Consider the following 22095-nt stretch of genomic DNA (forward strand, 5'->3'; position numbering starts at 1 on the left):
TTAGGGAAGTAGTCAGCCCATTTTGATTAGATCCAAGGCTTTCACCAAGAGATAGAAGCCATACATCACACTGCCAATGGGGCCAAGAACTAGCAGCTAGGTAGGTCATAGGCTTGGAGGAAAACCTGTTACTGTTATTCTGTTAGATGGACACAGCAATAAAGCTACTCCTAGAGACTTATTGTTATACCTAGAGGTCAGGACATCTCTCAGTCCTCATCAGAGGATCTCTCTCCTTGCAGTAGATGGCGATTAACACAGAAACTCACAACTGGTCACCTTGCAGAGAAAAAAAAGAGACTTTGTAGTGCTTAGCCCTAAATGGGATGTCTGTATCACACTGTCTTCTCAAGGCTCAGAGAGCAATGTGGAAGAGGGGAAGGAAAGATGGTAGGAGTCACAGGCGATGGAAGACTTGAAGGATAGTGCTTTCTACACACAATAGGGCACAGATGCATAGATGAATTCACAGCAGACAGTATGTACAAAGCCTGTACAAGCTCAAGATAGACAAAATCTCAACATGGATGAAAGTAGGTAGACATGAATTCCTACCTCTGGCTTAGGAGCTTTTTGCATTTGATTGTTGCTGAGAGAGGGAAAAATCAAAATCAGTTTTCTCTGATGGTGTAACACCTCGTATGTCAAGCATGCGCCAGGATAGGCTCCATGCCCAGGAGTTTCAGAATATTGACTCTTCTTGATGTGTCTATGAGGATGGGGGAGAAAACATAAAGTTGGGTGGGTAGGTAGGTGGAGGAGGATATGGAAGGTGTTGGGGAAGTATGATAAAAATGTCTTGTATAAAATTATAAATCATTAATACACATTACAAGAGATAAAAATTTAAAACTATTTGGATTTGGGGAATAAGTTGGTTTCTGCTTCAAAATAATTTTTAAAAGTTAAACATCTAATATGATTTACAGTGGGTGATTTTGTTACTGAACAATTTTATTTTGATGGGGATGTTGCCTGGCTTTGGATTTGCTTGAATAATTAGAAAACAACAAAGATTTAACATACTTTGCGGTGATTGTTTTAGCCAGAGTTATTTTGGCATGGTGAGGTATTATGCTGCTTTAGGCTCTGTTTGAATTGAGACAAGAAAAAAAAAGTCATGGTGCTTTATAATCCCATGTGGTTTCAATTAACCAGGTTAAACCAAGGTATATCTTGGAAACAGTAGAAACAAGACTTTTTAGGCCAAAGGAAAGTTGATAGAGGCTTGGAAGCCAGACCAGAGAACTAATCTTAAAATCCAATCTGGTCCCAAACAAGAGAAAAATAAAAATCTTACCTAAGCATGGACACTAATGACTTCTTGATTGACAATGGGGCGGAGTCCTTTCTGCAGCCTATTTCAGGAATAAGAGTTGCTGTGGTGACTTAGTAGTTTTCAATTTAGCCCTCTCATGTCTATGGCTTTCATTCAAAATGCCAGCTTGAATAGTACTATGGACTGAATTGCGTCCCCTTTGTTTCCAGGTGAAATCACTAACCCCTAGGCCGGTGAGGTTAAAAGTGCTCACAGGGAAGTCCTGAATCCAACAAGGTGAAGAAGAGGAAGAGACTGATAGCCACACAAAGGAGAGGTCATGTGAACCCACAGAAAGGTAGCCTTGGATTTCAGACAAATGAAGCCTCAGAGCAATTAATTTTGGGCTTCTGCCTTGATAGCCACGAGAAAATAAATCTCTATTTCTATACCCCCAGTATGTGATGTTTTGATGCAATGACCTGTACAAGCTAATCCAGAAGGCAGTTATGACTAACAAAAACCTCACCAACTCTTTATTTGTTCAATACATCTTCATAAAAGGCCTTCATAAAAGGCCATATCTAAGATGGGCAAATCCAGTGCAAATTACAGTATTGATACAAAATCCCATGCTTTGCTGTAATCTCCTGCGTGTCTTTTTTAACAAACAGTGATGACTCAGTCTCCTTGTACCTGAGATTTCAGGCTGTTGCTTAAGGTTGCACTCCTGTGGTCATGGGTTGTGGATTCTTTTTCTGCAATCTCAGATGAGACACTGCTTTTTGTTTGTTTTGTTTTTGTTTTTGTTTTTGTTTTTACAATGCAAGGACTACTGACACAGCTGTAAAGTTGATTTGATGCCACAGTACATTGTGTAACAGTATTGATGGGGATACAAACATCTACTCATCCCACGTAGAGAACCAACAACAGACCAAAGTAAGATACCACCCTAATGAATCAATGAGTTTTATTGGGGTTACTTACATAAATATGAGTGAGGGATAACTTACAGGAGCAGAGATGACTCAAACACAGCTACATCACCAGGGCTCACCCATCATGGGTGGCAGCTCATGAAAGCTGGAAGCCTGGAGTGTTACTATACAACCTACAGGCAGCTCAACAGGTTGTAGAGCAGCCTTTGCAGATAGCTCAGTAAGCCTGAGACTCTTTCAGGAAGCTGGACTGGTTTCCACTTCTTCCATGAAGATTGGCTTGTCTGAGAGTGCCTCTGGGAATGTCTTTCTGCTTATGGAGAGGGAGAGGTCTAGTGAATTCAGTTAGTTTCAGGGCCTTCCTGAAGCTATTGAGTTGTTTACTTCCTGAGCTTAAGGTACTTCCTGCAGGATGGGATGATTCACTTCCCCTTAAAACACCCTGTTGTTGTTGGTTTTTTTTTTTATAAACATTGTGTGTCTTAATAGGGAACTCCAAGATGAATGGTTTAACTCAGAGGAAACCACTGTACAACATAGTATTAAATGGAATCCCAAAGAAATAAACAGGTGATGATGACTTTATTCAAGAACTTGAGTGATAGAAGGTAGTAGCTGCTAGAGTGGGACTGGAAATTAGACAGAGAAGGTGCTGCCTTCCCTATCACCTCTCAACATCTGAAGATGGGGGCTGGGTTGCATATCTCAAGAGCCGTAAGGAAAACTTGGACAAAAAGCTACACCCAAAAGCCTGCATCCTATTATGAATAGTGGTTTTTAGTTCGGCCTCTGAAAGGATTACAATTTTGCAGCGAGGCCAAGTTAGTCTTGAGTAGCAGTCTGCCTCACATCTGGTTTGGGGCTTGGAAAATAGGCTTATGTGGACTGGACAGTGCGGGTCGCGATGTTTTTAGTTAAACCGTCTGAGGACCTACAGGACTGTGAAGTATCATAGGCGAGAGTACTTGATGTAGCATCAGGGATACCCACACCTTACTGATGCAGAGATGGTCCATGTGATTATCACACCTTACTGATGCAGAAATGGTCTGTGTGATTATACCCAGAGTACCCACACCTTACTGATGCAGAGATGGTCCGTGTGATTATCACACCTTACTGATGCAGAAATGGTCTGTGTGATTATACCCAGAAACCTTGAAGCTGAAGTCTAGCAGTGCTGACAACTCACACATGGGACATGCCACTTAAAAAAGACTTAATTTATTTTAAAGTATGTGAGAGAGGTGTGTGTGTGTGTGTGTGTGTGTGTGTGTGTGTGTGTGTGTGTGTGTGTGTGTGTGTTTCTGCATGATTTCTTTTAATCCATCCACCTGTTTACAGGCATCTTGGCTGGTCCCATCTCCTGACTATTGTAACTAGTAGGACCATAAACCATTTTTATGAATGACTTTCAATGTAGGTGGTGTTTACCAATAAGAAGTCTTTCCTGAGAATGAGACTTTAATTTTTTTGCCTTTTAAATATTCACCAAGTAATTTCTGGGAACATGTATCCAGTGTGCAGCAAACATGAGGCAAAGGAGTGGGGACAGTACAGATAGGATGCGAAGGTGATTCCTTTGGTCCCTACCCTAAGAATCAGGCTGATTAGCAAAAGAGGTTTATGGAGAGTAAGAGGAAGTGGGTGAACTGAAGAGGGAAGGAAAATCTGAGAAGAATTTTAGGGTGAAAGTGGCAGCAGGGACTGACATTGCAAGTGTAGCCTTGGGGACAGTGGGTTGAGCAGTAAAGAACTCTGGTCCCATCAGCTTGAGGATTGGTATTTAGAAGTGGGGGTCATGTCCATGTGCACACAAGGGCAGTCTCCGTACCTAATTATTCCTATCGGCTCAGGTGGTGAGAGAGGCATAAGGGGACTTGCTAGACAGAAATACTGTCACTGATTTACACAATGGGCAGAGAAGTGCCAGAGCTTTCCTGACAGAGGTGGCTATCCCCTGAAATGTCTGGTAAAGGACTGAAGTCATCAATGGACAGCAGACAGAGCTCACCTATGAATTTGTAGCTTCCTTGATTCTTGCCCAGCAGCCACAGCCTATAAATGCCAGGGTTTTTTCTCACCCCAGGGAGGAGACTGTGGCCACGGGCAACCACAGAAGCCTTGACAGAAGCAATCTGTATTATGAATGAATGAATGAATGAATGAATGAAGAGGCACACTTCTCAGTTCTATTTTCTGCCTCAGTGGGGTCAGCACATTAATGAAAGGAGGAAGACAACTAAAAGGAGGCAGCCCAGCCCTGGGAGGCAGGTGGGATTCTTTGGCATCACACAGAGCGGTTAACAGTTTTGCATAAACCAACTTCGACTGACCCACTCCTGTAGAAGCAGTTCTGAATGCTGCAAATAAAAGCAGTGAGTGAGTGAGCTGGTTCAGTGCGTAAGAACACTTGCCCTCAACCTGACAATCTTCAATATCTAGATCCCACATAGTGGAGGATCAGGGAGCTGACTTCTGCAAGTTGTACTCTGACCTCTACATGTAAACACACATACACACACACAAACACACACACATACACACACACATGAGGTATTAAAATAAGAAACAAACAGAAATGCATTCTAAGGAAAATTTTTTTAAAAAAAGACCACCAATGTAGGCCTAAACTAACTAGTCAGAAAACTCCCAATTATTAGGGGCAGTGAGAACACTGGGGAAGAGGAGGAAGTGGGTAAAGGAAAATGAAGAAGCAAAGGTCTTTCTTATACTTTGCCATTTAGAGCTACGTGTCCTGTGTCCACCCACCATTTCTGAAAGACCACCTACTGAATGTTCACCTTGTCAGGCTCTTCATCACTTAGTATATGTGAGCATTTGCTTGTAGAACAGTGACGATCTCGGGGAACAAGAAATTAGCAACTAAATACAAAGCACCAGAGACTGGTGTGTGGGAGGTCTATGGGGGCAGAAGCTGGAGTGTGAAATAGGGGCAATGGAGGTACCAGCCCCGCTTGCGGGGAGCTGTAAAGGGCTAGTGTGATTTCAGAGATGTGCAGGTAAAGGCAGGGGCCAGCCTTTGTGGCCATCTATCCTCCAGTCACTGGATGTGGGCTGCTTCTGAGGACAGGCACAAGAGCAGAGCATCAGGAGCTGCTCTTTGGCTGAGAGTATGTCTAGGGAAGGACCCAGCAATTGGGGCAGAGAGACTCTACTCTTAAACTGACACCTAGACTTCAGCAAATCCGGACTGGAGTTCTGGAAATCCCCTTTAAATGGTTCTGATGAAGTTGTTTCCTGTCCCTGAGCCACTGATTTCTTATCTACAAATAAGAGTTGGGACAGATGGTGTTCAAGGTCTCCTCTAAATTTTGGGGTCAGGAAGGTAAAATAATGGCAACAGATTATTCACTGGGAACAATAATTGTCTTCCCCCACCTATACTCTGTGTTGTTCATTTACCACCAATATCCCGTGCAGATGGGTATGAAACCTTTTTATGCCCTCTCCTTATTCTTACTTTTGTCTGAGCCACATTTCAATAAGTAGTACAAGCTGACCTCTAAGTCACAATCCCCCTGCCTCAGCTTTCTGAATTCTGGGATTCTAGGTGTGTGTCATCATGGCCAGGTCTCATTGATTCATCATTGCCTAATTTCCTGATCCTTGGATGGAAAGCACAGTACCAGGTGCTGATGAAGAAAGACAAGTGGACCTATGAGCCAAGTATCATGTCCCCCAGAGACGAGCAATGCCTACCTTCAGAACAAATGCAATTGTCCCACATCGTGAGTGGTGTGATTAGGGAGATTGGTGACAAAAATTGGAAACAAATTATAGTACTTAAAGTCATTAAAGGTATTTTTAGGGGAACCGTGGGCTGAATACTACATTCTAGAGACCATACATGCTACAAGAGGCACCCATAACTCAGAGCTGAGGACAACAGTAACCATGAAGACCCTCCTAAAACTATTTTAAAGTTGTATATCAAGCTAACGAATATTGAAATTAAAGGGCCATTTCACTTTATCTTCTTCCCTTAAAAATATACTTTTTCATAATACCCCCCACCAATGAAAATAATGGGGTCCCACTTCCAGTGCGCGCTGGTAGCAGCCAAGTGTACAGAGGCTGTCTTATGTTTGCTGAAGGGAAGTGAAGTAGCCTACATCCAAGGTGATGAGAACCAGACAGGAAGTTGGGGGAGGGGGAAGGCAGTAAGACCGTTGGGTGGTAATTTTAACCAGGATGTGACAGGGTCAGAAGTTGGTCAATAAGTAACAAGCAATGTGTTAAGCAGGAAGGCAACCAGTTCAGTTGCAAGAGTGCCTCAGAAATGTAAAGAAAGAAAAGAACTTCCAAAGATTTCTGAGAATTTCTTGAAAGCTGTGAATATTTATAGAATGTCTTCCAGGTCAAGGGAGCACTCTTTATGGGTGTCATAAACAAACATAAGAATTTGTCTATGTTCTTCCTAAAAATAAAAAGAGATGAGACTGTGTACTCAAAATCCTAACATTGATGCATACAAAGTAAGAGAGATTGCCTTTTTGGGCAAGTGGATACATACAAGGAAACAACAGGATTGGCCAGTCCCAGTACTGATTGATACGATATGCAGAAACAGATTCAAAACACCAGAGAAGCAAGAATTCAAAAAGGAATTCAAGGATAGAGTTAGCATCCCGACCATTGTCTTAGCCACAGCCAAAGGGCAGCCTGGGTGTATACAGGCACAAGCCTCCTTATTCCAAGCTTTATGTTTCTATTTATAACATATGTACCTTTGAGCATATTTTTGCTAAGAGGTAAGTCCATAGTAAAAATCTTCTTTGCTGTGTCTTTTCGAGGCTGAAAGTGGAAAGGGTGAAGAAAAACTCCATCTCAGATAAGATTCAGTGAAGACACAAGCAGCTAGCCCAGTGGTCTGGTTAAAGTAGGTGATGAGCTGGCCAGTGTGTCAGCTTTTTCCTCGATGTAGATGCAGCCGGGAACATGTGTTCTGAGGCCTCTTCATAGCATCTAAAGCCAGGATCTGGCAAACGAGTGAGCGTGAGGAATGGCCTTTATGAAGAATGGCTTTGCTTTCTTCTCCTTCCATGCGTTCTCTCCAGTTCACCAACCATAACAAGCTCCGCAAATGCAGACCAGTGTGACTGGAAGTTGCTTGCTGTCCTGCTGGCACATCATGTGGCTTTCCACTGAGGGTGCTAGGAGGAGTTCTGAGTGTTAGCTGCTGTGCCACTCCCTTCCCAGAAAGGGATGCCAGGCCATCAGCACAGCTAAGGAGGCTGGAGAAAGGCTGCGTATCCTGTGCGCTCGTGTGAACTGGGAAACTTCTCTGTAACCACAGGCTGACCAACATCGCTCTAATTGCTTCCAAGCCTAAAAACACCCTAAAGCCACTTCTTTGATCTAGAATTGTTTCACGGGGGCTGCACAGTAAATGGTGGGCAGCACTGCTTGTCCACAACGCCAGACATTGTGGCAGACAAATAATCACGTTTTCTGTTAAAATGTAACAAAGAGCAATGACAATGATGATGAGTGATGATGACATCAGCTGCAGAAACCCACAATCCACCTGGTTGAGATGGTCAAAGCTAAGACCAGCTGCGGGAATTGCAGGTGAAGAAAAGGTTGAAGGGTCTTTCCTGAACCAGGAACTTCCTCTTTCATTGTTTTCTGAGTTCCCTGAAGATCCGTGAAATCGTTGCCACCTCTGCAAGTGGAGAGAACTGAGAACAGGAAAGGTGAGAGAAATTCGCTGACGACACCCCTGCTGTAAGAGGCATTATCCAGGATTCGAACCCTCCCTGCCCCGTCAGGCCTGCTCATCAACATGTCTTCTTGTTTCCTCTCTTACTCCTTAGCCACTTTGTAGACTGGAGCCATTTGGGAGATTGAATTTGGGAGATTTTCCCAGAGAGCGGAGTTCCTCCTAAGACTTTCCTTGAGGGATGCGATTTTAGTTGATTGACGTTGCCAAGTCACCAAGCAGCAGCTTCCAGTACCCGATCGTCCCGAGTATCTGTGTGCCCGTTTTGGCATCTCTCCACCACACTTCCCCTGCCGTGGAGATGTGGGATGCTACAGCTCAGGGTTTATTAAGTTCGTACTTTCCTAAACTTGAGGCTTGGTAAAGTGTCTACCACATTGCTGGGGTTGGGCAGCGTCAACCACAGCTTGCTCCTCCATACCTACTTTACTGAAAACAGGATGATAAATCTCACGCTCTGCAATGTTATAAAGAAGACTGGTTACCATCTATAGTCATTGGTATGCAAATTAGCCTGTTAAATAAGGAATTTAGAGCCCTAAGATTGGATGGCTTCTTTCATGAGGAGAGGGAAATTATACATTTTAAAATTATTTTTACCACCAAAAAGAGACTTGATACCCTATGAGCATATACCGGGGGAAGAGGTACCCCTCAGTCACAGTCATAGGGGAGGGGAGTAAGGGGAAAATGGGAGGGAGGGAGGAATGGGAGGATACAAGGGATGGGATAACAACTGAGATGTAATATGAATAAATCAATAAAATATATTTAAAAAATAAATTATTTTTACCTTCTCCTATAACTAAAGGCTTAGTGTGTACAATGAATATGCGGAAATGCCCAAGGAGGGACATAGAGGAAAAATAAAAATGGTAAATTAAGGTGCATACGAAGAGTTTCCTGGAAGAGGATACAGATAGAGGAATGTCTGTCAACCTGGATGGACTGTTAGACACCCCAAAGCAGGCAGATACCAGACTCAGTGCCTCCTGCTTCCAGGGAGTCCATAATACACAAAGAAAGGAGACTCAGCTCACTGAGCTAATGCTGTTTACACAGAAAGTGAAAAAGAAAATAGAAAATAAGGATGCTGGCCAGTGGCAGAGTCCTTGTCTACCACACTTGAAGCCTTTGTTTCAAACCCTTGAACCAGAATAGACACGAATGAATGAACGAATGGACTAATTAATAAATTAATTAACTATTTATACATGACAAGTAAGAAGAAAGCAAAATTAGAAAATAAGAACACTGGAAAGAAAGTGATAAATGGAAAAAAATAAATCTAAGCCTAGTTTCTTGAAAACATCGATAAAACTGACAAAGTACTACAAAGACAATCAGAAAAACTAAAAAACAGAAGTTACTGCTTAGCAATAAAGATAAGTAAGGAAGAGGCGTCAGGATGGGCGGTACAGACAGTAAAAACACAAGGGAGTGCCGTGAAAAGCATTGTATCAATACGTTAAACAATCCGGATGACTAGGACAAACTCTTGTAAGAAAGAAACTATCAAAGTTACTGCAGGAAAAAAAAAACCACACAAAACAATACTTAAATCCATTAAAGAAACTGAATTTCAATTAAAATTTTCCCCAAAGAAAGTTTCAGTCCCAAATTCCTTTATCATTAAAGTCATAAAAAACATCAAGGAAATAATGACAAGTTACAAACATCACAAATAAACTCTGATTGATTCTTATCATATGGAAACTTAAGGGATAGGTAAGAATCTTTTCATACATAATTTTATGGAAATGTAATTCACTAATAAACTGGAAAAATCTTGGTAAAGCAAAAGTTACTAAACATAACTTGTGAGGAAATTTTAAAATCTGAATAGTCTTATTTTTTTATAAATTGAGTCTGTGATATAAAATCTTTTGACAAGATAAAGTCTGGGCTAAGATAATGAAACATGTTTAGAATATGTAGCACCAACCTCACATAAGCTCAAAAGGCAGACGAGGCATTACTCCTTTCTTAGCTATTCTTATGAGAAGAAAATAATCCTGAAACCACAGCCTGGAAAATAGATTGCAGTAGTTGTGGTACTGACTGATATCCTTAAAAATCAAAAGAAATGCCTTAGGAATGCATTTGCGAATCAAAGAGGAATATAAAAAAAAAATCACATTCCAGGATTTATTCCAGGAATACAAAGCACATTAAGGATTGAGAGATAAATCAGTGTAATTTAGGATACTAAAGGAACAGAGGATAAAAAAAAAATTATATAACTGCCTCATATATTCGGGAAGTACAGCTGATAAAATTTAATATTGATTTGTGGCATTAAAAAAAACAAGCAGTAATAATTTAGAAGTAGAAGAAGATATATGGTTCCATCTATAAAGTCTAAGAATGGGTGAAAATTAATATATGTCTAGAAAAGTCATAAAATGGCTCTCTGTGGTGAGAGCTGGGGCTGGGCCAGAGAGGAGTCTAGAAAGGAGAGCAGGGACATGCGTGAAGATAGAGCTTTGGGTGGTGAATGTAGGAGCATGCCATTGTCAAAACTCAGGCAGCCACTGCTAAGTTGATGAACAGGAGCCACTAGGGGTCAAGAAGGAGGCTAGCGAGGGGGTAAAGGATGGGAACAGAGTGCAGCTGGAGGCAGGGGCATAGCTCCCATGTTGTAGAGCACAATGTGGCAGCTGTGCCACATTTCAAAATAACTAGAGAACACTTTAAAGCTTTCCACACATAGAGACTGTTGAAGACATGGAAACGCTGGTTACTCTGACTTGGCCACTACAGATCGCATACTTGTGTTAAGCTCCAAGATGCCCCCTTAAATACAAAAACTATTCCAATGAGAAAATTAAAACAACTTGTCAGAATGAACACTCAAAACCTTGGCATGCCATTTATGTCATTAAGCAGGGTGCATGTACATACCAGATACACACACACACACACACACACACACACACACACACAGACAGACACATACACACACAGACACATACACACGCAGACACACACAGACACACAGACGCACTCACACATAAACATAACATATACACACAGACACACAAACTCACATGTAAGGAACACAGAGAAAGCTTTTTCTGCCACTGCCAGAAAAACTAATCTGTCTCTCTGTCTCTGTCTCTGTCTCTGTCTGTCTCTGTCTCTGTCTCTGTTTCTCTCTCTCTCTCTCTCTCTCTCTCTCTCTCTCTCTCTCTCTCTCTCTCTCTCTCTCTCTCGTTTTTCAAGACAAGGTTTCTCTGTGTAACATTGGCTGTCCTGATCTTATTTGTACACCAGGCTGGCCTTGAACTCACAGAGATTTGTCTGCTTCTGCCTCCCCAAGTGCCGGGATTACAGGTGTCCACCACTGTTCCAGGCTAAACTCTTTTATGACTAAATAGTTTCAGCATTAAATTAGATACACACGATATGTAACATATAATGAAATTAATATAATTATACAGAATATATTTATTATTATTTTAAATTAATACTAAATTGTTGATATTCAGGAAGAAAAAAGTGGCAGCAGCATAATTTTTGGACCTTCCAACTTCATGTGTTGAACAGAGTTAAAGTAACTAGATAGCAAAACTACATAAGCAATACTTACACCACAATCGCAATAAAATGCATGTGTATATAAGCAGGAATGTCTAGGGATTAAGCATCTATCATCTCTGTGCCTGTCTTTCTGTCTGTAATGATTTAAATAAGATTTGTTCAAGGAAAAGGGCATTCACACTAGGAAGGGCTCTATAGAGGATCAAGATTAATTTTTATACACTGGGGTTAAAACGCAGAGCCCCACATCTGTGCTCATCTGTATCAGTAAAATGAAAAGCAGAATGAAGATAGCTACGAGCTGAGGCTGGGACCGTGGATGTGAATCTGTGAGTGATGTCAGCCATCCTTGCTTCCGATTCTCCACCCTCCCATGTATTCCACTGGGGCCTGGCTCTCCCTTTGTCCCAGGCAATTAGCACAGTTTACACTTGAGTAATCATTGTTTTGACCCGCCCTAAGTCACGGCATCCGGACTCCATCACCCACCATCTGTCCACGTGCCAGGAGGACTTCTTAGCATCTCCAGCAAGCACCGGAAGTGGGGCTTGGCCACAGGCCTAACCTGTGACAGGTGGCCAAGGGACAGTTTTCTGTCATTCATGGTCTCAGTGACCACAGTGGATCAAACAGCTACAGATTTAATTGTACTTTTTTTTTTCAGAAGGCAGAAGGATGGAAGGAGAAGGGAAGAGGGCAGAGGTGCAGGGTGGGGGTCCCTAGGAACCAGTACAGATAAGGAAGGTGCTTGCATGGACAGAGAAGAAACACTCTTGAGGAGGGCTGGCCACTGCCAGGGAAGCTAAACTCTCTTATAACTAAATAGTTTCAGCATTAAATAAGATACACACAATCTTTAAGGAGGTTTATTCCTCATCCTTATCTAAATATTTAATTGTGGGAAGGGGTTTCCATAGTAACTTGGCAACAACAGAAATTCTCACCAAATCCACAAAAGACCAGAGCAGCCTCACGCTATCACTTTGAGATTCTGGGGAGGCAGTGGTCATGCTGGGACAATGGTGACATCAGCATACAAGAAGGCAGCCTCGAACTTGGGGTTTGCTTCTCTCTGAATATATGCCAGACACTGGGAAGTTAGTTGGGATTGAGGCTGGGTCTGTTGACCAATTCTAAGAGAAGCAGCATGTCAAGTCTCTGTAGTGCTGAGGGGCATGGGCTGTTACAAGAGGTGTGCATTGCATCACCTACCAGGTTTGCCTTGGCTAGGCTCGTGGCCTTTCAGAGTGTTCTAAGAATGACGAACAACTAGAACCTGAAATCTTGTATCTCAACTCACCTTTGGTTAGAAGATATTGGTAATAAGGCACAAACTTGGAAAACAAAATATAGCTATTAATAGTAGATAGTTTATTTTGGATAAAAAAATTGGAGAGGACCCATGGTGGCATTTAAAATAATGTCACATTTTACTGTTTACTCTTGATGAATAGAAAATGCTGAGAGCTGAGATCAGCCAGTGAAGTACTTGCCATGTAGGCCTGAGGATGTGAGACCAGACCAGTCCTCAGAATCTATGTGGGGACAAAAAGCCAGACTTGGTACGCATTTATAATCCCAGTCCTGGGACAGCTTGGGGCAGACAGGAATAGTGGGATCCATGGGGCTTGCTGGCTAAGCCAGTCTACTTTGGTCAGTGGGTTCAATCCCTGTGAGAGATCCTGCCTCGAAAACCAAGGTGGATGGAGTACTCAGGAATGAATGACATCTCCATTCATGTAGACATACGTACATGTGGACACACACACACACACACGAACATGTGAGTGCACATGCGTGTTTGCATGCACACATACACACACACAGACAAAGAAAAGAAATTAAAGAATTGGTTAGAGGTGTGGATAAGTTGATTGTACAGTACTCATTTATTCTTCGACATTGATCTTTCAACTGAGGTCTACCACTGGAAATCTATTTGTGAACACATCTTTTTAAAAAAATTGACTAACATATTTAAACCATAAAAGCAGATGAGTCCGTCTATGTGACACACTGTTAAATGTGTATCCAGTACCTTACAAGCTCTCAATACCTACATAATAAAAAATAACATATACATTCTGTTTTTTATATGGTATTGTATAACTGGTATTTGGGACCTTGCCCTGGAAAGTCTCTGAAAAGGAAACTTGTCCATTTTCCCTTTGGTAGCTTTGTCTTAATTTCACTGTCCTCCTGTATTCTGTCATATATGTCTGTCTCCTTGGGTGTATCATATGGAAACTCACTTTTGTCATGGCTTATGCGTAAGTTTCCCTAGTTGATGGGCAACAGGATGAGACTGAGAAAAGCAGAAAGACACATTGTAAGAAGTTCTTCTGTGTCATCTCAAAGTTAGAAAACTGGACCTAGCTAACATTATTAGAGGAACCTATTATAAACCAAGCATACCCCCCCCCCCCAAATCAAACATGTGCTAACTGTTGTAGTTTATTTCTGTTGTGATAAAACATCCTGACTTAAAGCAACAGGGAAGAAAGAGATTACAATCCTGGGCTTCGATCCATCATTTTAGGGAAGTCAAGGCAGGGACTCAAGTAGGTAGTCACCATATTCACAGTCTGGAGTAGAAAGAGACAGCTGCACTCGTGCTGTCTGCTGCCTGCATGGCTAGCTCTCTTCATTTTCCTACGCTTACGTTCAGAGTGGGCCTTCAGATTTGATCAACAGTCTAGATAGTGGCCTACAGATGTGTCCACGGGCATCCTGATCTAGATAATTCCTCATTAAGACTCTTCCCAGGTGATGTTGGGTTGTGTCAGTCCACACTCACCAGCAAACTGGCTAAACTGATCTTCCTGCAACAGTACACAATAGGCTTTAGCAACATTTCCATTTTCAGATGTAGAAATTGAGTCCAAGAGAAGTTAACACTAATTTTTTGGCCTTACATAAGCTCATACGTGGCAGAGCCAGGAGTTAAATTCTGTTGGTTTTGCTGTAGATCTGAGACCTCCTAATATTATACCAAAATTCTCCCAAGTGTACAACTACTTTTACTCAGTTTGGTGAGCAAATGAACAAGAACACAATGGGAACAGGGTGTGTAAAACACTAAGAAAGTGTTCAACTGGTATCTCTGCTGCCATTGCAAACAATGCCACCATAACTTCCATGAATTGAGTGTTTGGCATCTGCTAGGATTGTATTTTCAGAAGAAAAAAAAACCACACCACAAGATGTGAAGCCAAGCCTTCATATTGTTCAAGAGTTTTCCTAGGTCAGAGGTCTAAAGCTGGTAAAAAGTGACACTTGTCTCTGATCCTGAGCCAGGCTGATGTTCATCATCACTGTGTTCTCCTATGCTTCCCAGCCACAAAGCCACCATTCTTTGTTGAGGGCACCGTCATGCCTTTAGCCCTCACCAACATTCCTTGTGGCTGAGTGTCGTGTTGGAAACAAGGCTCTGACTTAGTCCCGGAACACTGTCTCAGCATTTGTGTAATGGTGGGTAAGCGCCGGGATGACTTCACGCCATTTCAAAAATGGTCAATCTTGAGTTGATTTTGTTTTCCCCTCTTAAATTGGCCCAAAACACAGGAAAAATTGGGGATGAGCGCAAAACAAACCACACATGAAATGACTAAAATTGGAAATACCGTGCAACAGCTCAAACTCTAAGCAGCTAATCATGTTACAGCCACCAAGATACTGCTTCTTCGATGCATCTTTCGAGATTCAGCAGTTTAACCAGAGTCTCCATTGAAGGCACATCTTTCTAATTGTACGTTTCCCACAACTTGGGTTTTCCATATATCATGACCAATAAACGGTATTCAAGTACGTAAGATTACATTAGACGCATACCGTGTAAGGGGGTATGACCTGGAAACCTAATAGAGGTAAGCAAGTTTCACAACTTACCTACAGGTTAGAAGTAAGAAAGAAGCATTGTGGGTTAGGCTTGGGGGAACCAATGCAAGATAGTGTTGATTCTTTCTTCGTAGAATGAGGGGGAAGATGACTCAGAGACAATATAAGGTGGGGCAATATAGAAGGGCACAATTAAGAGGAACAAACTGGGATAGTGGGAAGCTGCTCCCCCTTCCCGCCCTGCCCCCGCACCATGTCAATGATAGAGTCTTGTCTCTGGCATCAATAAACATGAAATTTTGGTTAAACAGTTTATCTCTTTAAAAGATGGAGAGGTTGCACAGAGTGGCCTTCCTGAAGTCCGTAGCACCTGTAATTCTCTGACTGCGATCTTGTAACTCAGCACAGATTCTGCTCTGCCATCTCCCTGGTGAAGTCCGGCCACTGAGCAGCCAGTAGCAGGTGATGCCGTAGCTCCTGGATCCTGAGGCGCTTCTTTGGTCCTAGTGCTTCCCTCTTGGGCTTGTCTCAGCACACTCTGAATATTTTTCAATACTTATTTTTGTTAATTGTGATTAGTGTACACAAGAGTCAGGGTATGTGTATGTTTTTTCGGTGCCTTTAGAGCCAGAGGTGTTTGATTCCCTAGAGATGGAGTTGCCGGCATTGATGAGCCACCGGCTGTGGATGCTCAGAACTGAGCTTAGGTGTTTTGTGAGATAGTACATGCTCTAAACCAATGGGCCACCTCCCCAGACCCACACATACTGTTTCAAACTCTGGCCTAAGAGCAGATACTTGCTTATAGCAAGAGTAGAGACAATTTGGTAGATATAGGGACATGGTGACAACAAGGACATCATGATTGCCTGGGACTTCCTCTTCTATATTCTAAATTCTAAGTTTGTTTGTAAGAGGTTTTCTTTCCCTTTTTTTTTTGTATTTATTTATTTTTGGTGGATTGGGGAGCATGTACATATGTGGAAATAAGAGGACAGCTTGCAAGGGTCAGTTCTCTCCTTCTGCCATGTGAGGCCCAATATTTAGAACTCAGGTCTTAAAGCCTGGTAGAAAGCACCTTTACCCACTAAGCCACTAATCATGGGTCCACATCAGTTAACAGTGCCTCACTCTCTGTACTCATGGGCCTTTCCCATGCACTCATCTCTACACTACAAACAAATAACAGGCGATGGGGCAAGACAGAGCTGCATGGAGGCTGCCAACACCTACAGCGGCACATCCTTGGCCCTGTGTCTGTGATAGCATAAAGGATGAATTATTAATTATGTTTTATCACCAGGATAAGGGAAGCGTGTGGGCAATTCTCTCCAAAGAAAAGAATACAAAGACTGTGCCTGAGGCTCACACTTTTATTAGTGGCAGATGAGCTCTGGAGCACACAGTAAGAGAGATGCCGACTGACATTTTACACATCCCCTTCCAACCATGCACTTAATAAATACTAATTCACTAGTTTTCAAAGCAGCTGCAGGGGAGAAAATGTTACTTTATTTTCTCTGCACTGTTTTAAAGGCTAACAAATTTTGGTCGTAAAGATGTGTTTTAGAAAGAACTTCGAAATAAAATTGCTCATTCTTTCAAGCACCATTAATTTTACTACTCTACCACTTGAACCACTTTTTCTTCTAAGTAAAGGGCAAGGTTCTGCATACAAGGATCTGTTTAAGACATGGAAACATTTGTTTTGATTGAGATTATCAGGGCTGGTGTGTTTGGGGTCTCTTAGGAACTCAAGTAAATACTCCAGCCGTGTTCCATTTATTATTTCCTAAAAATCCAATTTGTTAGGAGTGCTAATACTATCTCCACAGCCCCAAATGTCATTTGTATATGCTCCGCAAATGTCTCTCAGGAAGTGCATTCCACATTTCCTAGAACTGAAAACAGAAGACTGTTTGTGCCCCCATAGAGATAATCAACTTCTGAAAGGTTCCTGTTAAGGGCGCTGAGCACATCCCAGACTCATCGGCCGATGCAGAGTTGTAGAGAACACCAGGAAGCAGTAGGGATAAGCGCAGGGTCAAGGATGATGAGTTCAGTTCACTGGTCTCATTGTGGTCACCCCCATCATCACTGCTCACCATTTCTTCATGTTAGTATCTTATACCACAATAAAGAATTGCTATCGTAAACATTGGCTGAATGCCTTTGGTAGGCTTTCATGGTCCTACCAAAGATGCTCCCCTGTCCTCTGCAAGATGCAAAGTAAGTAACAGATTGGATGGGTTTGTAACATTCCCGTTTTCCTACCTTATGGAGCCAGATGTCTTCGTTATACTGTCCAGTTCTTAGGGAACAGAGCTTAGAACTGTGGCAGTAACAGACCTTCTAACACCAAACTCCCAGTTAAGGGACTAGAAAAGACTGAGTGAAAGCGGTTCCTCTCCCAAGGAGTGAAGAGCTCTGAACAGTCACCTCAGAAATGGGGGGGGGGTACTTTACTGGGTGGTTGAGGGCAGTTATGTTCTAAGGAAGGGGAGAGACAAGTCACACAGCTTCATTTATTTTTTATTTTTTTACTCTAAGCTATTGATCTGTACCTAGCCCATGAGTATTACACTAATGGACATCCCTCCATACAAATACATTTCAAGAAGAGACAAGTACTTTTTCACATATACCTCCTTTGTTCAAATGGTCCACTTTTGTGAATGAAGCTTGCGAATCATCTTTTCTTTTTTTTACCCTATTTCCTTTGTGTTTATTATCTGTCCTATATCAGAACAGTCCTCCATTCAGTAGTACTGGTGGTATAAAAACTAAGAAATAAGCACCAGGGCTGTTTTGTTTGCCTATCTCTCTCCAATTCATTCTCCCCTGGCGCCTGTAGTGGCTCCACTGCATAATAACTTCTTCTTTACACAGTTTCTTTGTCTATCTCAACCTTGGCATTTGAATGTTTTCCTAGCTCCGTCCCATCCCATCTCAGGACCTGTGATCAGCCAGCATGCTCTCCTTTTCTAGGTAATAAAGCTGGCCTTTTTATATTCCAAAGAAATAGAAAGAATTGGGATGTCCAATTTTAATACTGTCTTTAAAGTCCAGAAGGCCACCACAGTTTAGTGCGGGGCCTTTGAGGTCTGAACTCATCCACAGAAATTCCAGGATGGACTCTGATCCTAGGACAGCGCTGTCTTCCCTGCCTCTTCTTTTAAGATCACCCCAATCTCTGGATACATCATCAATGGAAATAGTTAATGGCCATAAGGAGGCAGCACAGCCTAGTCTCCAAGCAGGAAGAATTCTAATATATTAAGAGAAATAAATTCCAAAAGCCAATCTTGAGTTTCTCTGATTTGCTTCCAGCACGTTATAAGGTCTTATTTTGATACTGCACTGGATTATTGGACTTTAGAAATCACAAAATACACATCTCAGAGAATAAGCGTGCCTACCTTGGGAAGGGCACAAGAAAGGGTGGAATGCTATGTGGCAGTTGTATGAACACAGATCCCCATCTGTCTGTTACCTGTGCACAGTGAAATTATTATAGAACTTTCTGTAGTGAATAGTTGTTAACTTTCTTAAAGTGAATGGTGAGAAGGCTTCTTAGCATTTTTTGAAAGGTTTGTTTTCTTTTTAAGTGTGTGTGTGTGTGTGTGTGTGTGTGTGTGTGTGTGTGTGTGTGTGTGTGTGTGTCCACATCCAGGTGGTAAGTGTTTTGTAGGCTTCACAGAAGCTAGAGTTATCTGGGAAGAGGAACATCAATTGAGACAATTCCTCCATCAGATTGCTTGTGGCGAGTCTATAGGGTGCTGGAGGGAGGTTCCACCCTGGGCAGATGGTCCTAGATGGTATAAGAGAGCAGGCTGAGTAAGCCAAAAGGAGTAAGCCTGTAAGCAGCATTTCTCCATGGCTTCTGCTTTGGTTCCTGCCTTGAGTCCCTGCCTGGACATCATTCAACGTGGACTGTGATTAAGACGTGTAAACCAATAAACCTTTTCTTCCTTTTTTGGGCATGGTATTTTATCACAGCCTCTAGAAACCAAACTAGAACCCTGTGTGTGGGTGTGCAAATAAGTGACTACAGGTGCCACTAGAGGTCAAAAGAGGCCATTGGATCCTCTGGAGCTGGAGTTACAAGAGGATGAGAGCTGCCCCATGTGAATGCAGGGACATATGGTACTTGGGTTCTTTGCAAGATCAGTGCATGTTCTTAACCACTGAGCCATCTCCTCTTCAGCCCCCTTCCCAAGCACTTAACAGGGTAATGATAAGATAATTAACTCTAAGGCATCATTTCCTAAACTTACTCTGAATAACAACAGTATTTCATTGCATGCTAAAAAAAAAGAGTTCTGGTCTACCAACTTGAGGTCTAAGCTCCTTGCAACTTTAATGTGAACATCTGTGAGCCTCAAACATGTCACAGGCATTATTAATCTCCCCAAACAGACTATATTGACATCTTTTTTTATTAATTTATTTATTCACTTTACATCCTGGTCATAGCCCCCTCCCTCCTCTCCATCAAGTCCTACCTTCCCTCCCTCCTCCTCCTCCCCTAGTCCTCAGAAAAGTGCATCTCCCCCTACCCACCAGCCCCAGCTCATCAAGTCACATCAGGACTGAGCTTGTTCTCTTCCCCTGTGGCCTGGCAAGGCAGTCCCATCAAGAGGAAGTGATCAAAAAGCAGTCAACAGAATCCAAGGCAGAGACAGCCCCTACTCCCCTTAATAGTGGACCCACATGATGCCTGAGCTGGCCCTCTGCTACATCTATGTAGGAGACAACATTTTATTTGACTTTAGTCTGCTTTTCATGATGTCATGTAGAGTTCAGTGAAGTGCAGAGACCCTCTCTTTAAGGAAGAGTCCTAACTTTCTTGGAGGTAAAAATAGCATTTTTTTTCTCTGTGCTCAGCTGCATCTGTGGCTCACAGAAAGCTTCTGATAGGAGGATTCTACTTACCTGAAGTCAATGAGGCTGTCATGTTGAACTCAGTATGCTTCACTGTGACTGGATGTTCTTCTCAAAGGTGATTTGCATATCAAATATTTCACTTATTCATAAAAATGAGACATCATGTCACAGGGCTCAAATGGTCACTTCTAGAGCAAGTTGTGTAACCTATGCTTATGGGCTTCGTAGTTGGAGGAATCTGGAAGGTCTGGAAAGGTCAGTGACAGTAGGCAACAGCTCATTGCCAAATTTCTCAATTCCATGACTCCAAAGTCACTGACTGTGCAGCACAAAAAAAGCTGTCTTTGACATGTTCTTTAAATAAAAGCTCCCTGTGGAATAGGGGTGTAGGGATTGTCCCAGTGTGGATTCAGAAACATCATTGACACTGTGCCCAGTCTGACTGCTATCTTGGTATGAAAACTTCATCTTAGGCCTATGCCAGGTTTGATGGAGAGCTCCAGATCTCTTCCTTCTTCATCTTAGACAACCATTAAGGTAATGACAGATGCTTACAGCTGTCTACCCGAATGCTCATCCTTCCTTTCCTTCTACTCATCTCACTGTTACGCTGATCATCCTGAAACATACACGTCTCTGCCTTCCTAGCAGCCAGATGGCATATGAACTAGCTCTGCTTAGACTACTTTGTCTCTAGGAAGTACTTCGGAGTACTAAGTACTAAGTACTACATTGGGAAGGCTTTCTTAAGAAGTAGCTGGTGTGTCCTGTTTGTTCATTTCTTACTTCCCCTCAGTCCATCCTGCCCTTTGGAGTTTTGGGGATAGGAACTTTAATCTAACAGGCATCTTGAGCTTAAGGGATGCAGCTCCCCTGGACATGAGAAACTAGAGGGCCCTGGACTTGCTGTCCACAGCTATAGTCTCAATCCTGAAGCATTTGGCTCTGGCTCTTGTTATATAAAAGGTGAAATTAACTCCTATCTTGCTTAAGTTGCTAAGTTTTGTTTTCTGTCATTTGTTTTATTTGGATGGTCTGTAATTTGAAGCAAACCCAATTTCTACTGGATAAATCTACCAATGAATCTCTCTGTCTTTGCCAAGGACCTCTCTGTCTGTGTGTCTTGGCACCATTTTCAACACTTTGCTCTCTGCTTTTCAGCTCACAGCTAAAATGGATCTGTCCAGTACAAAATAGATAGTATCGTTCCTTTGTTCCATTTGCTCACAGGCCAGCATCCTATAGCATCCAGGACATCCTGAATTTTTTCTGCTCCTCTGACTTCCTCTTCTAACGTGGGTCTGTCCACATTGGCCACAGTGGCCTGTAAGCTCTTCCTGGATGTAAGCATATCTCTCTTGTTTAAGACCTCTGGCCTGTGAATCCATCAGCCTAGAGCATCCTTTCCATGTGGCTCCCCCTTCCTTTGTATCTCTCTGTGGCCTCTTATGGAGGATGTTTTCACTCTGCATGAAACAGCCAACTCCTAGCCCCATCTCATGATCTACGAACCTCTTCCTCTCCTTTTCTTCCACAGCACTTACCTGCTTCTAACATTTCATTATTCAGTATTGTGCTTCAGTATTTATATTTGTGCCATAATTAGGTTTTCCACTCTTTCTAGGATCAAGAGCAGTGCCTAGTGCATAGTACATTTCCATAAAATAAGTCAGTTAATTCAGTAGTTAGGGAAAAGATAGTGAAAACATACTAAAGGTACTTCTAGCTCTCAATAAACTAACATGAGGTCATAGTCGCCCCTACTCCCATCTTCCCACGGCAGTAACTCTGTGGAGTCTTGCTCCTGGCTTCTTGAGGTTTCCATGAAGTCCTCAAGGTCTTTTGTTGGGACATACTTTCCTGATGGACCTCCACATCTGCTC

At 42.3% G+C, this 22095-nt stretch overlaps 1 protein-coding gene across 1 annotated transcript in view; it reads left to right on the forward strand.

Moving 5' to 3' along the window:
- Positions 1 to 22095, forward strand: part of NTF3 (neurotrophin 3) — a 224647-nt gene that overhangs the window by 40720 nt on the left and 161832 nt on the right. The window lies entirely within an intron of this gene.

This window comes from Acomys minous (genome assembly GCF_964271855.1).
Source record: "Acomys minous genome assembly, chromosome: 17".
Lineage (NCBI taxonomy): Eukaryota > Metazoa > Chordata > Mammalia > Rodentia > Muridae > Acomys > Acomys minous.